The sequence below is a fragment of the Coregonus clupeaformis genome, chromosome 2 (genome assembly GCF_020615455.1).
Source record: "Coregonus clupeaformis isolate EN_2021a chromosome 2, ASM2061545v1, whole genome shotgun sequence".
Lineage (NCBI taxonomy): Eukaryota > Metazoa > Chordata > Actinopteri > Salmoniformes > Salmonidae > Coregonus > Coregonus clupeaformis.
The window spans coordinates 19,699,342-19,709,734 of record NC_059193.1 but is presented as its reverse complement, the minus strand read 5'-3'; the positions used below and the strand labels follow the sequence as shown (position 1 = coordinate 19,709,734).

Sequence of the window (10,393 nt, the reverse complement as noted above, 5' to 3'; positions counted from 1 at the left end):
GTCACCCCCCCTCTCTCACCTCTATGACCTGTCATTGTCTGTGTGAGCCTGTCACCCCCCTCTCTCACCTCTATGACCTGTCATTGTCTGTGTGAGCCTGTCACCCCCATCACCTCTATGACCTAGATGTCATTGTCTGCTCTCACCTCTATGACCTGTCATTGTCTGTGTGAGCCTGTCACCCCCTCACCTCTATGACCTGTCATTGTCTGTGTGGGCCTGTCACCCCCTCTCTCACCTCTATGACCTGTCATTGTCTGTGTGTGCCTGTCACCCCCCCCTCTCTCACCTCCATATAAGGTATGGAAATACAGATGTCTGTTAACACTAAGATGTTATTAGATCTAACCAGGGTTGTCTCAAATGGGACCCTTAGGGCTCATAGGGCTCCGATCAAAAGTAGTGCACTATGCGAGGAATATGGTGCCATTTGGGACGCAGGGATGTGACCATTCCATAGTCTCCATTGTTAAGTGCGTAGAGAAGAATTCTTGAGAATGTCAGGAGAGTTTTGATGGAGATATTCTCATCTCCTCTCGTGATTAGTAGATGTGATTGTTTCAACAGTGTAGATTCCAGATTGATTCTACAGTCTCTGCAGGCATGCAGTAGGAAGCAGTGGGGAGCTGTGCTGGTGCTATGGGGCTTGTAGAAGTCATCACTCTGAGTGCAGCTACACAACCTGGAGGAAAGCAAACAGCCTCTCTGGCCTCTACTAACCATCCTGACAGGCTGATGTCTGGATCTCTGTCTGAAGAAGAAGGCTTCACTCCAACCCACTCAGAGAACCACTATGGAAATAAGCCTTTGGGCTTTATTTGGTTTTTATCCTTGATCATTTGTAATGTATGTAACGTTGTCTCCAGTTGGAGCAGACTACAACTTTTAAATATCTAATATCAATCAATCACCACCTACACAGCATGTTTGACTACACTCCATGCAGTGATCTAAGCTCACAGTCATCTAGCACGGTCATGTGTTAGATAAACATGTTCCTACCAAGGGTTGGAACCGGTTCAGGAAACAGAACCGGAAGAGAACTGTTATTATAAAATCATTGGAAACGGTTAATAATGTTATTTTACATTCCAGGCATTTTTTTCCAGTCCCACAACAATCACAACAAAGCGCTGTGTTGTGATGTAGACAAGAATTTCTGAATGAATTGAGATTTAAAAACTGAGTCGGTACGGGGTTATGGAGAGCGCTGCGGATGAATGTGCGTGTGTGTGTGTGTGTGTGTGTGTGTGTGTGTGTGTGTGTGTGTGTGTGTGCGTGCGTGCGTGCGTGCGTGTGTGTGCACCTTTTTCGGCCCCCCTGTTCTCATCTCATAAACGTCTATAGTGTAGTTGGACCTCCGGCCATAGCTGTCAAACTGGATGTTCCCCGTCATCCCCTGGACCTGGACCTGCACCGTGGGACAGTAACACACAGAGGAGGCAAAACACACCGAACAACGTGTAATACATACAGCCAAGTTATTATCAAATGTAGAAACTAGGAGATATTAGGAAATGGCTGGTGTTCACATAGGTAGGATCGTTGGCGTTAATCAAATGATGGAACTGATAGGCTTTAATAAAATATGTGGGTTTATGGTAATGAAATTAGAGTCTCTTTGTATTTCAGAGAGCTGAGCAGAGGGGGAGAGAATTTCACTGTGAGAGGTCTGTGAGACATCTGGGAAGCAGAGGGAGGAGGAAATCTGTCTCTTTCTATAGCTTTTTATCTCTCTCTGACCCCTCTTTCTTTCTTTCTTTCTTTCTTTCTTTCTTTCTTTCTTTCTTTCTTTCTTTCTTTCTTTCTTTCTTTCTTTCTTTCTTTCTTTCTTTCTTTCTTTCTTTCTTTCTTTCTTTCTTTCTTTGTCTTGGTTTCTAAATCTTCCCCCATCTTTCTCCCACCACCTCCCTCCATCTCTCTCACAACTTTCCCCCTCTTTCTCCCCCCCACCTCCATTTCTCTCACAACTTCCCCCCTCTTTCTTCCCCCCACCTCCATCTCTCTCACAACTTCCCCCCTCTTTCTCCCCCCCACCTCCCTCCATATCTCTCACAACTTCCCCCCTCTTTCTCCCCCCCACCTCCTTCCATCTCTCTCACAACTTCCCCCCTCTTTCTCCCCCCACCTCCCTCCATCTCTATCACAACTTCCCCCCTCTTTCTCCTCCCCACCTCCCTCACAACTTCCCCCCTCTTTCTCTCCCCCCACCTCCCTCCATCTCTCTCACAACCTCCCCCCCTCTTTCTCTCCCCCTCCCTACCTCCCTCAATCCTTCTCTCTCTCTACCTCCCTCCCCATCTGCTCCTCTTTCTGTCTCTCTCCCTCCTACCATTTTGAGAGCTCTCTCGATGTCGATGCCCTGGCTCCATGGCACCGCAGGATTGGCCAGACAGTCTCCTGCGCCCCCTCGCCGTGACACGTCTACCCGTTGGCGCCGCAGGTACCGGAACGCCTCCGCGATCACCAGGATGGCATCGTGGGTCAGAGCTGACGTGTACTGCCGAGGACAGAGAGATCACAAGAGAGATCAGAGGGATCAGAAGAGATCACCAGAGATCACTATTTCTGTTTTTTATTTGTATCTTATCTTTAACTCTGCATTGTTGGAAAATAACCCATAAGTAAGCATTTCACTGTTAGTCTACACCTGCTGTCCTCGAAGCGTGTGATTTGAGGTATACATTTCAGTTCATTACTAAAGCTCCCACCTTGGGTCAATCAGTGTAATTTTATAAATGACGGATCTCTATGGCAAGACGCATCATTCACCCAAGATTTGTCAAAATTGGACCAGTGCTGTCTGAGATATCGTGTGTGAACATACGAACGTGGGGGACAATTAAGTGTAATTTCAAATTCATTGATCATTGTTTAATGAGATGTACAGTACCAGTCAAAACTTTGGACACACCTACTCATTCCAGGTTTTTTCTTTATTTTTACTATTTTCTACATTGTAGAATAATAGTAAAGACATCAAAACTATGAAATAAAACATATAAAATCATGTAGTAACCAAGAAAGTGTTAAACAAATCAAAATATATTTTATATTTCAGATTCTTCAAAGTAGCCAACCTTTGCCTTAATGACAGCTTTGCACACTCTTGGCATTCTCTGAACCAGCTTGAATGAGTCGGTGTGTCCAAACTTTTGACTGGTACTGTAAATTGAAGCTGTGCTATAACTTTGCTTCGGAAATGCCAATCGATATATTGATCGTTGGGAAAGGAAAATAAAAGAGAATGGGAGCGTGACTGAGAGGAGAAGGACACGAGGGAGTGCTCTCTATCCAAAAGAATATACATTATGTTTTGCATACATAACAGGTACATCATGAAAGGCTTGGCTGCTGTACTGTAGTCTGCAGTAGTTACCTTGAGCGGAGTGTTCTTGGCCTCTGGGAATTCCCTTTCATCCAGTCTCTCCCAGCGCTGTAGGAACTGCTGAACGACGGGGTTCTCAGGGCTCACTATCTGGAAGCCTGATATGTTGGCCCCGCCTAGGAAGACCTTGTCCAAGCTCACATTGGAGAAACCCTGAGATCAGAGAGAGGGGAGGGAGAGATGGAGAGAGACATGGAGAGAGGGATTGAGGGAGAAAGGGAGGAAGGAAGACAGAGAGGGAGAGGGAGAGAAAGAGAAAACACATTCAGAGAGAGAGAGAGACCGAGAGAGACAGAGACACCGAGAGAGACAGAGAGGGACAGATAGAGACAGAGAGAGACAGAGAGGGACTGAGAGAGACAGAGAGAGACAGAGAGACCGAGAGAGACAGAGAGACCGAGAGAGACAGAAACAGAGAGACCGAGAGAGACAGAGAGACCGAGAGAGACAGAGACAGAGAGACCGAGAGAGACAGAGAGAGAGAGACAGAGGGACAGAGACAGAGACAGAGACAGAGAGAGACAGAGAGAGAGAGAGAGACCGAGAGAGAGAGAGAGAGAGAGAGAGAGAGAGAGAGAGAGAGAGAGAGAGAGAGAGAGAGAGAGAGAGAGAGAGAGAGAGAGAGAGAGAGAGAGAGAGAGAGAGAGAGAGAGAGAGAGAGAGAGAGAGAGAGAGACAGAGAGACTGAGAGAGACAGAGAGAGACAGCGAGACCGAGAGAGACAGAGACAGAGAGACCGAGAGAGACAGAGACAGAATGACCGAGAGAGAGAGACAGAGAGACCGAGAGAGAGAGAGAGACAGAGAGAGAATGACCGAGAGAGAGAGACAGAGAGACCGAGAGAGAGAGAGAGACAGAGAGAGAGACCGAGAGAGACAGAGAGAAACAGAGACAAACAGAGACAGAGACAGAGAAACAGAGAGAGACAGAGAGAGAGAGGGACCGAGGGGAATTCATGGCCCAAAGCATAAAGCTTCCAAGAAAATGTTCAATGAATCACCTTGAAAGTGCATTTGGGGATTTGAAAACCTCCTCCCTGAATGTTGCATGAGGAAGGATGTCATAAATATAGCTACTCAAAGTAACCCAGTGAAGACTATTAGACCCCACAAGGTAGTGAAAAGTCACAGAATGGAATATTATTTTATCTTCAGCCCTAAGATACGGTACAACAACACAACAACACTTTTTCCCCCAGTTGATGGTTATGTCTGTCTGCCTAGAAAACCTAACATATTATAATGTATTCTGACAAGCCTGCGGCTCCAACTGCCGTCAGATTACACAGTGCCACCTGGAGCCATGTCAGCTTTCTTTTCATGGTCAAACTGCTAGTTTCAGAGTGCAGAGTCGTGTTATGGAGAACAAGGACATGTGTCCGTGACTTTTGCATAATGGGGACTTTTAAAGTTAGGGACACAGTGGAGAGAGAACAGCAGGAGAGGAGAGGAGAGGAGAGGAGAGGAGAGGAGAGGAGAGGAGAGGAGAGGAGAGGAGAGGAGAGGAGAGGAGAGGAGAGGAGAGGAGAGGAGAGGAGAGGAGAGGAGAGGACTGGCCCTTGCTCTCATCTTAAACCAGTCATGCTAATACAGGAGTCAACCTGACATTACCAGTTTCCACTTTATCACTCTGATGGCAACAGATCAGACACTATATCCAAAATGGTAGAAAAGTAATGTAATGAAAACTAGATTGTCCAAAAAACTTATTCTCCAATGTGTTCTGAGATGGAAGCAAGGAAAGAGGACGCAAGGAATCAAGGAAATATTGAGAAAGGTTGAGAAGTATAAACTAAGAGTTCATACCAAACGGCACCCTTTTCTCTACAATGTGCACTACTGTTAACCAGAGCCCAGTAGAACACAGTATAGGGAACAGCGTGCCATTTGAGACGCAGCGTTAAATCTAGTGTTGACTCACCAGGTGAGACAGGATGTAGTGGTATCCACGGGCGTTCTTCCTCAGAGAGACCACCTGTAGGAGAGATCAACACAAAAGGTGAGCCAACCAGTGTTGACTGAGCTGTGTCATGGGGTGTAGGGTGAAGTTACCCCTAGACGCTGATATTGGGTCAGTTTAGCATAATGGTTAAGGTTAGAATTGGGGGGAAGCTGATACTAAATCTGTCGCTGGGGGAAACATCACCCCAGAGCTAGTCAACAATGATACAGGTTAGTCAACCATGTGACCAGGGCCAAGAGGCACAAAAACAGCTCTTACCTTCATGTACAGTCATCTCCATGATATTGTAATAACAGAGAATTAACTATTAATAATGACTAATTACACCAACTGAACCATTCTTATAGACAGGTCTTATATACATGTCTTATAGACAGGTTTGGTTGTATAGACAGGTATTATAGACAGGTCTTATAGACAGGTCTGGTCTTATAGACAGGTCTTATAGACAGGTCTTATAGACAGGTCTGGTCTTATAGACAGGTCTTATAGACAGGTCTGGTCTTATAGACAGGTCTTATAGACAGGTCTGGTCTTATAGACAGGTCTTATAGACAGGTCTGGTCTTATAGACAGGTCTTATAGACAGGTCTGGTCGTATAGACAGGTCTTATAGACAGGTCTGGTCGTATAGACAGGTCTTATAGACAGGTCTTATATACAGGTCTGGTCTTATAGACAGGTCTTATAGACAGGTCTTATAGACTGGTCTGGTCTTATAGACAGGTCTTATAGACTGGTCTGGTCTTATAGAAAGGTCTTATAGACAGGTCGTAGAGACAGGTCTTATAGACAGATCTTATAGACAGGTCTTATAGACAGATCTTATAGACAGGTCTGGTCTTATAGACAGGTCTTATAGACATATCATATAGACAGGTCTGGTCTTATAGACAGGTCTTATAGATAGGTCTTATAGACAGGTCTGGTCTTATAGACAGGTCTGGTCTTATAGACAGGTCTTATAGACAGCTCGTAGAGACAGGTCTTATAGACAGGTCTTATAGACAGGTCTTATAGACAGGTCTGGTCTTATAGACAGGTCTTATAGACAGGTCTGGTCTTATAGACAGGTCTGGTCTTATAGACAGGTCTTATAGACAGGTCTGGTCTTATAGACATTTCTGATCTTATAGACAGGTCTTATAGACAGGTCTGGTCTTATAGACAGGTCTTATAGACAGGTTTGGTCTTATATACAGGTCTTATAGACAGGTCTTATAGACAGGTCTGGTCTTATAGACAGGTCTAATAGACAGATCTGGTCGTATAGACAGGTCTTATAGACAGGTCTGGTCTTATAGACAGGTCTTATAGACAGGTCTGGTCTTATAGACAGATCGTATAGACAGGTCTGGTCTTATAGACAGGTATTATAGACAGATCTTATAGACAGGTCTTATAGACAGGTCTGGTCTTATAGACAGATCGTATAGACAGGTCGTATAAACAGGTCTTATAGACAGGTCTTATAGACAGGTCTTATAGACAGGTCTTATAGACAGGTCTGGTCGTATAGACAGGTCGTATAGACAGGTCTGGTCTTATAGACAGGTCTTAAAGACAGGTCTTATAGACAGGTCTTATAGACAGATCGTATAGACAGGTCGTATAGACAGATCGTATAGACAGGTCTTATAGACAGGTCTTTTAGACATATCGTATAGACAGGTCTGGTCTTATAGACAGGTCTTATAGACAGGTCTTATAGACAGGTCTTATAGACAGGTCGTATAGACAGGTTGTATAGTCAGGTCTTATAGACAGGTCTTATAGACAAGTCGTATAGACAGGTCGTATAGACAGGTCTTATAGACAGATCGTATAGACAGGTCTTATAGACAGATCTTATAGACAGGTCGTATAGACAGGTCTGGTCTTATAGACAGGTCTTATAGACAGGTCGTATAGACAGATCGTATAGACAGATCGTATAGACAGGTCTGGTCGTATAGACAGGTCTTATAGACAGATCGTATAGATAGGTCTGGTCGTATAGACATGTCTTATAGACAGGTCGTATAGACAGATCGTATAGACAGGTCTTATAGACAGGTCGTATAGACAGGTCGTATAGACAGGTCTTATAGACAGGTTGTATAGACAGGTCTTATAGACAGGTCTTATAGACAGGTCTTATAGACAGGTCTGGTCGTATAGACAGGTCTTATAGACAGGTCTTATAGACAGGTCGTATAGACAGGTCTTATAGACAGGTCGTATAGACAGGTCTTATAGACAGGTCTTATAGACAGGTCGTATAGACAGGTCTTATAGACAGATCGTATAGACAGGTCTGGTCGTATAGACAGGTCTTATAGACAGGTCTTATAGACAGGTCTTATAGACAGGTCGTATAGACAGGTCTTATAGACAGGTCGTATAGACAGGTCGTACAGACAGGTCGTATAGACAGGTCTTAAAACAAGTATTATGGACATCCTTGAAGCTTCTGCTCACTGTTCAACTAGAGCCATGAGTGATAAATCACGTATTCAGATATCAAAGGTCATTTCAGTACAACAGTTCCACCTCTCATCTTCTACTTTGAAAATATCACACCTTCAAATCAGAACAGCATGTTCCCTGCCCACACAGTAAGGTTCAAAATAGACTAGCATATTCAGAAGCCTGTAATTTACATTCAGCAACGACTGTGGTTCAATATTCAAAGCAACAAATGTAAATTTTATTCTAGTTTATGACAGAACTCGTACAGTGGCACCCGTCTGAAATGTCACCCTATTCCCTACATAGTGCACTACTTTTTCAAAAGTAGTGCACTATAAAAGGAAATAGGGTGCCATTTGGGCCACACCTTGATTCAACCATTTTTGCGTTGGTCATAATGTCTAAATCACTAGCCAAACGTATTGTAATTATTAGAGAATAAAGCATGGTTATGAGAACTGTTGCAGGCAGTCGAAGTCTGGATGGTTTCAATGACGAGACAGACAACAATGTCTCAGTTTTCATCTGTGTTCTGCAAACACACCAAATCACGCGACAACATGCAGAACTAGTGTGTTTAAACATGTTCTGAGTCCCACCCCATTAACTGAACAAACAGTCAATGTAGCAACTAGCTTTCTCCTGCTCTTAGCCTGGTAGCCAGAGGCCGTCCATAGCTTGTTCTTTATTTCAACTGATTCAAACCAACCTCTTGTGGTTTCCATCATGTTTTCTTTCCTGTGCAGAATCAAGTGACAGAAAATGATTTATGTTTTCAATTTAGAGAAGTCGATTCTCTGGTGACGCATCGTATAGGCAGCCCACTTCCCAGCAGACACAAGAGGAGAGGGGGAAATAAGAGGAACCGCTGATCACCCATTTTCCACATCCCCAGGCCTTCTTCACTCAGCCGTTACTGTAGCTGTGTGTTGTTATTAAACTGATTTTCATCCAATTTGAGGAAAAACACTCAACTGTTTATTTCCTTTCAGTCCTTTTGATCTCCTGACAGAACTAGCCTACACCCCATCTAACAAAGCCTCTCTGTTGACGTCTGACACACACACACATCGAATAAAGCCATTTCTCCATCTGTGTTGAGGTCTGGAAGTGACTGCTATGCTTTTCACACAGGATATGATGTCTCATGAGGGAACACCAATACACTGCGCTCGTTGGTTCACTCGGGCCATCAGGCAGCTCAGATGGGTCATTGGTTCCTGTCACCTCCAACATCATTACTATCATCAACTCACACACACAACTAGAGCACATCACATAGAGCACATCAACTGGAGGAGGGAGAGAGAGAGAGAGAGAGAGAGAGAGAGAGAGAGGGGTGGGGGAGAGAGGGGGAGAGGGGGGTGAGAAAGAAAGAAAGAAAGAAAGAAAGAAAGAAAGAAAGAAAGAAAGAAAGAAAGAAAGAAAGAAAGAAAGAAAGAAAGAAAGAAAGAAAGAAAGAAAGAAAGAAAGAAAGAAAGAAAGAAAGAAAGAAAGAAAAGAGAAATGGGGTGGGGGAGAGGGAGAAATAAAAAACAAAAATCTGAATGAAAAACGCTTTGTATGGACCCTTTATATTTTTAAATAATATAACCTTTCAGAACGAACAATCACCGAAATAAAAGTTAGACAGTCAGGTTGAATTGAAAATTCCCAAAATAATTAATTTAGCAGTATAGATTTTTTTCTCATGTTTGTGCAAAAGAACACAGCATTAGTCATAGAAAAATGCATAGAATTGCAGGAAATCAGCTTTAGAACCTGACATGTCCCCCTGCCACGCCAACCACCTACCGTTAAGCCCTTTTTTATCCAGAAAACCCCCTGGTATTTTGGTATTCAGAACCAGAAACAGCCCAGCAGGAGATGAACATACTACTACGATTTTCATCATGTCTATTACTATTATGTGTCAAAATCATCAACAAGTGCAAGTCTTATTTAGGACCCGACTCTTATCGCCAAAGTTCAAAATGCAACACAAAATGGTTGTGAGAGCCGGCTGCAGAACAGGGCCCTGGTCAAAAGTAGTGCACTATAAAGGGAATAAGGTGCCATTTGGGACTCAACCCAGACCTCATTGTCAATGAGAGCATCCTTGACCTTTGGCTCTAGTCTGGAGGTTTTGGAAACCACACACACCTCCACCCTGTGATCCCTTCGGCTACGACTCCAGACCCGCAGGCCTCCTCACACCTGTCCCAGCGCTGGCCAGAGAAACAGCCAACACCCTGCCTAGGACCTGGCAGAGAACACTAGGACACAGCAACCTTGGGCTGGGGCACAGCGAGAATCTAATGACAGAGAGGTACTGTTGGAGGCACTGAAAGAGGCACTACCCCGGCTAACAGAACATAGCCCTCCCAGTGTTTCCCCAACATTGAGATAATTAGACGAAGTCCCGCCAAGGCCCTGGAGGTGATTGGACAGGATGAGACAGGTGGACACATACTTCAAAGTTGGCAGGATAAGCAGAACGTAGAAAGACTCTAACTGATACACCAGAAGCAACTTCTGAAAACTGAAAATATGTATATTTTTAAAGCCATTTTGTACATTTTACGTCATAATATTTAATTCATGAATGAGAGG

At 44.1% G+C, this 10,393-nt stretch overlaps 1 pseudogene; it reads right to left on the bottom strand.

Moving 5' to 3' along the window:
* The window catches only part of LOC121531159, a 207,287-nt pseudogene that overhangs the window by 33,222 nt on the left and 163,672 nt on the right, over positions 1-10,393 (bottom strand).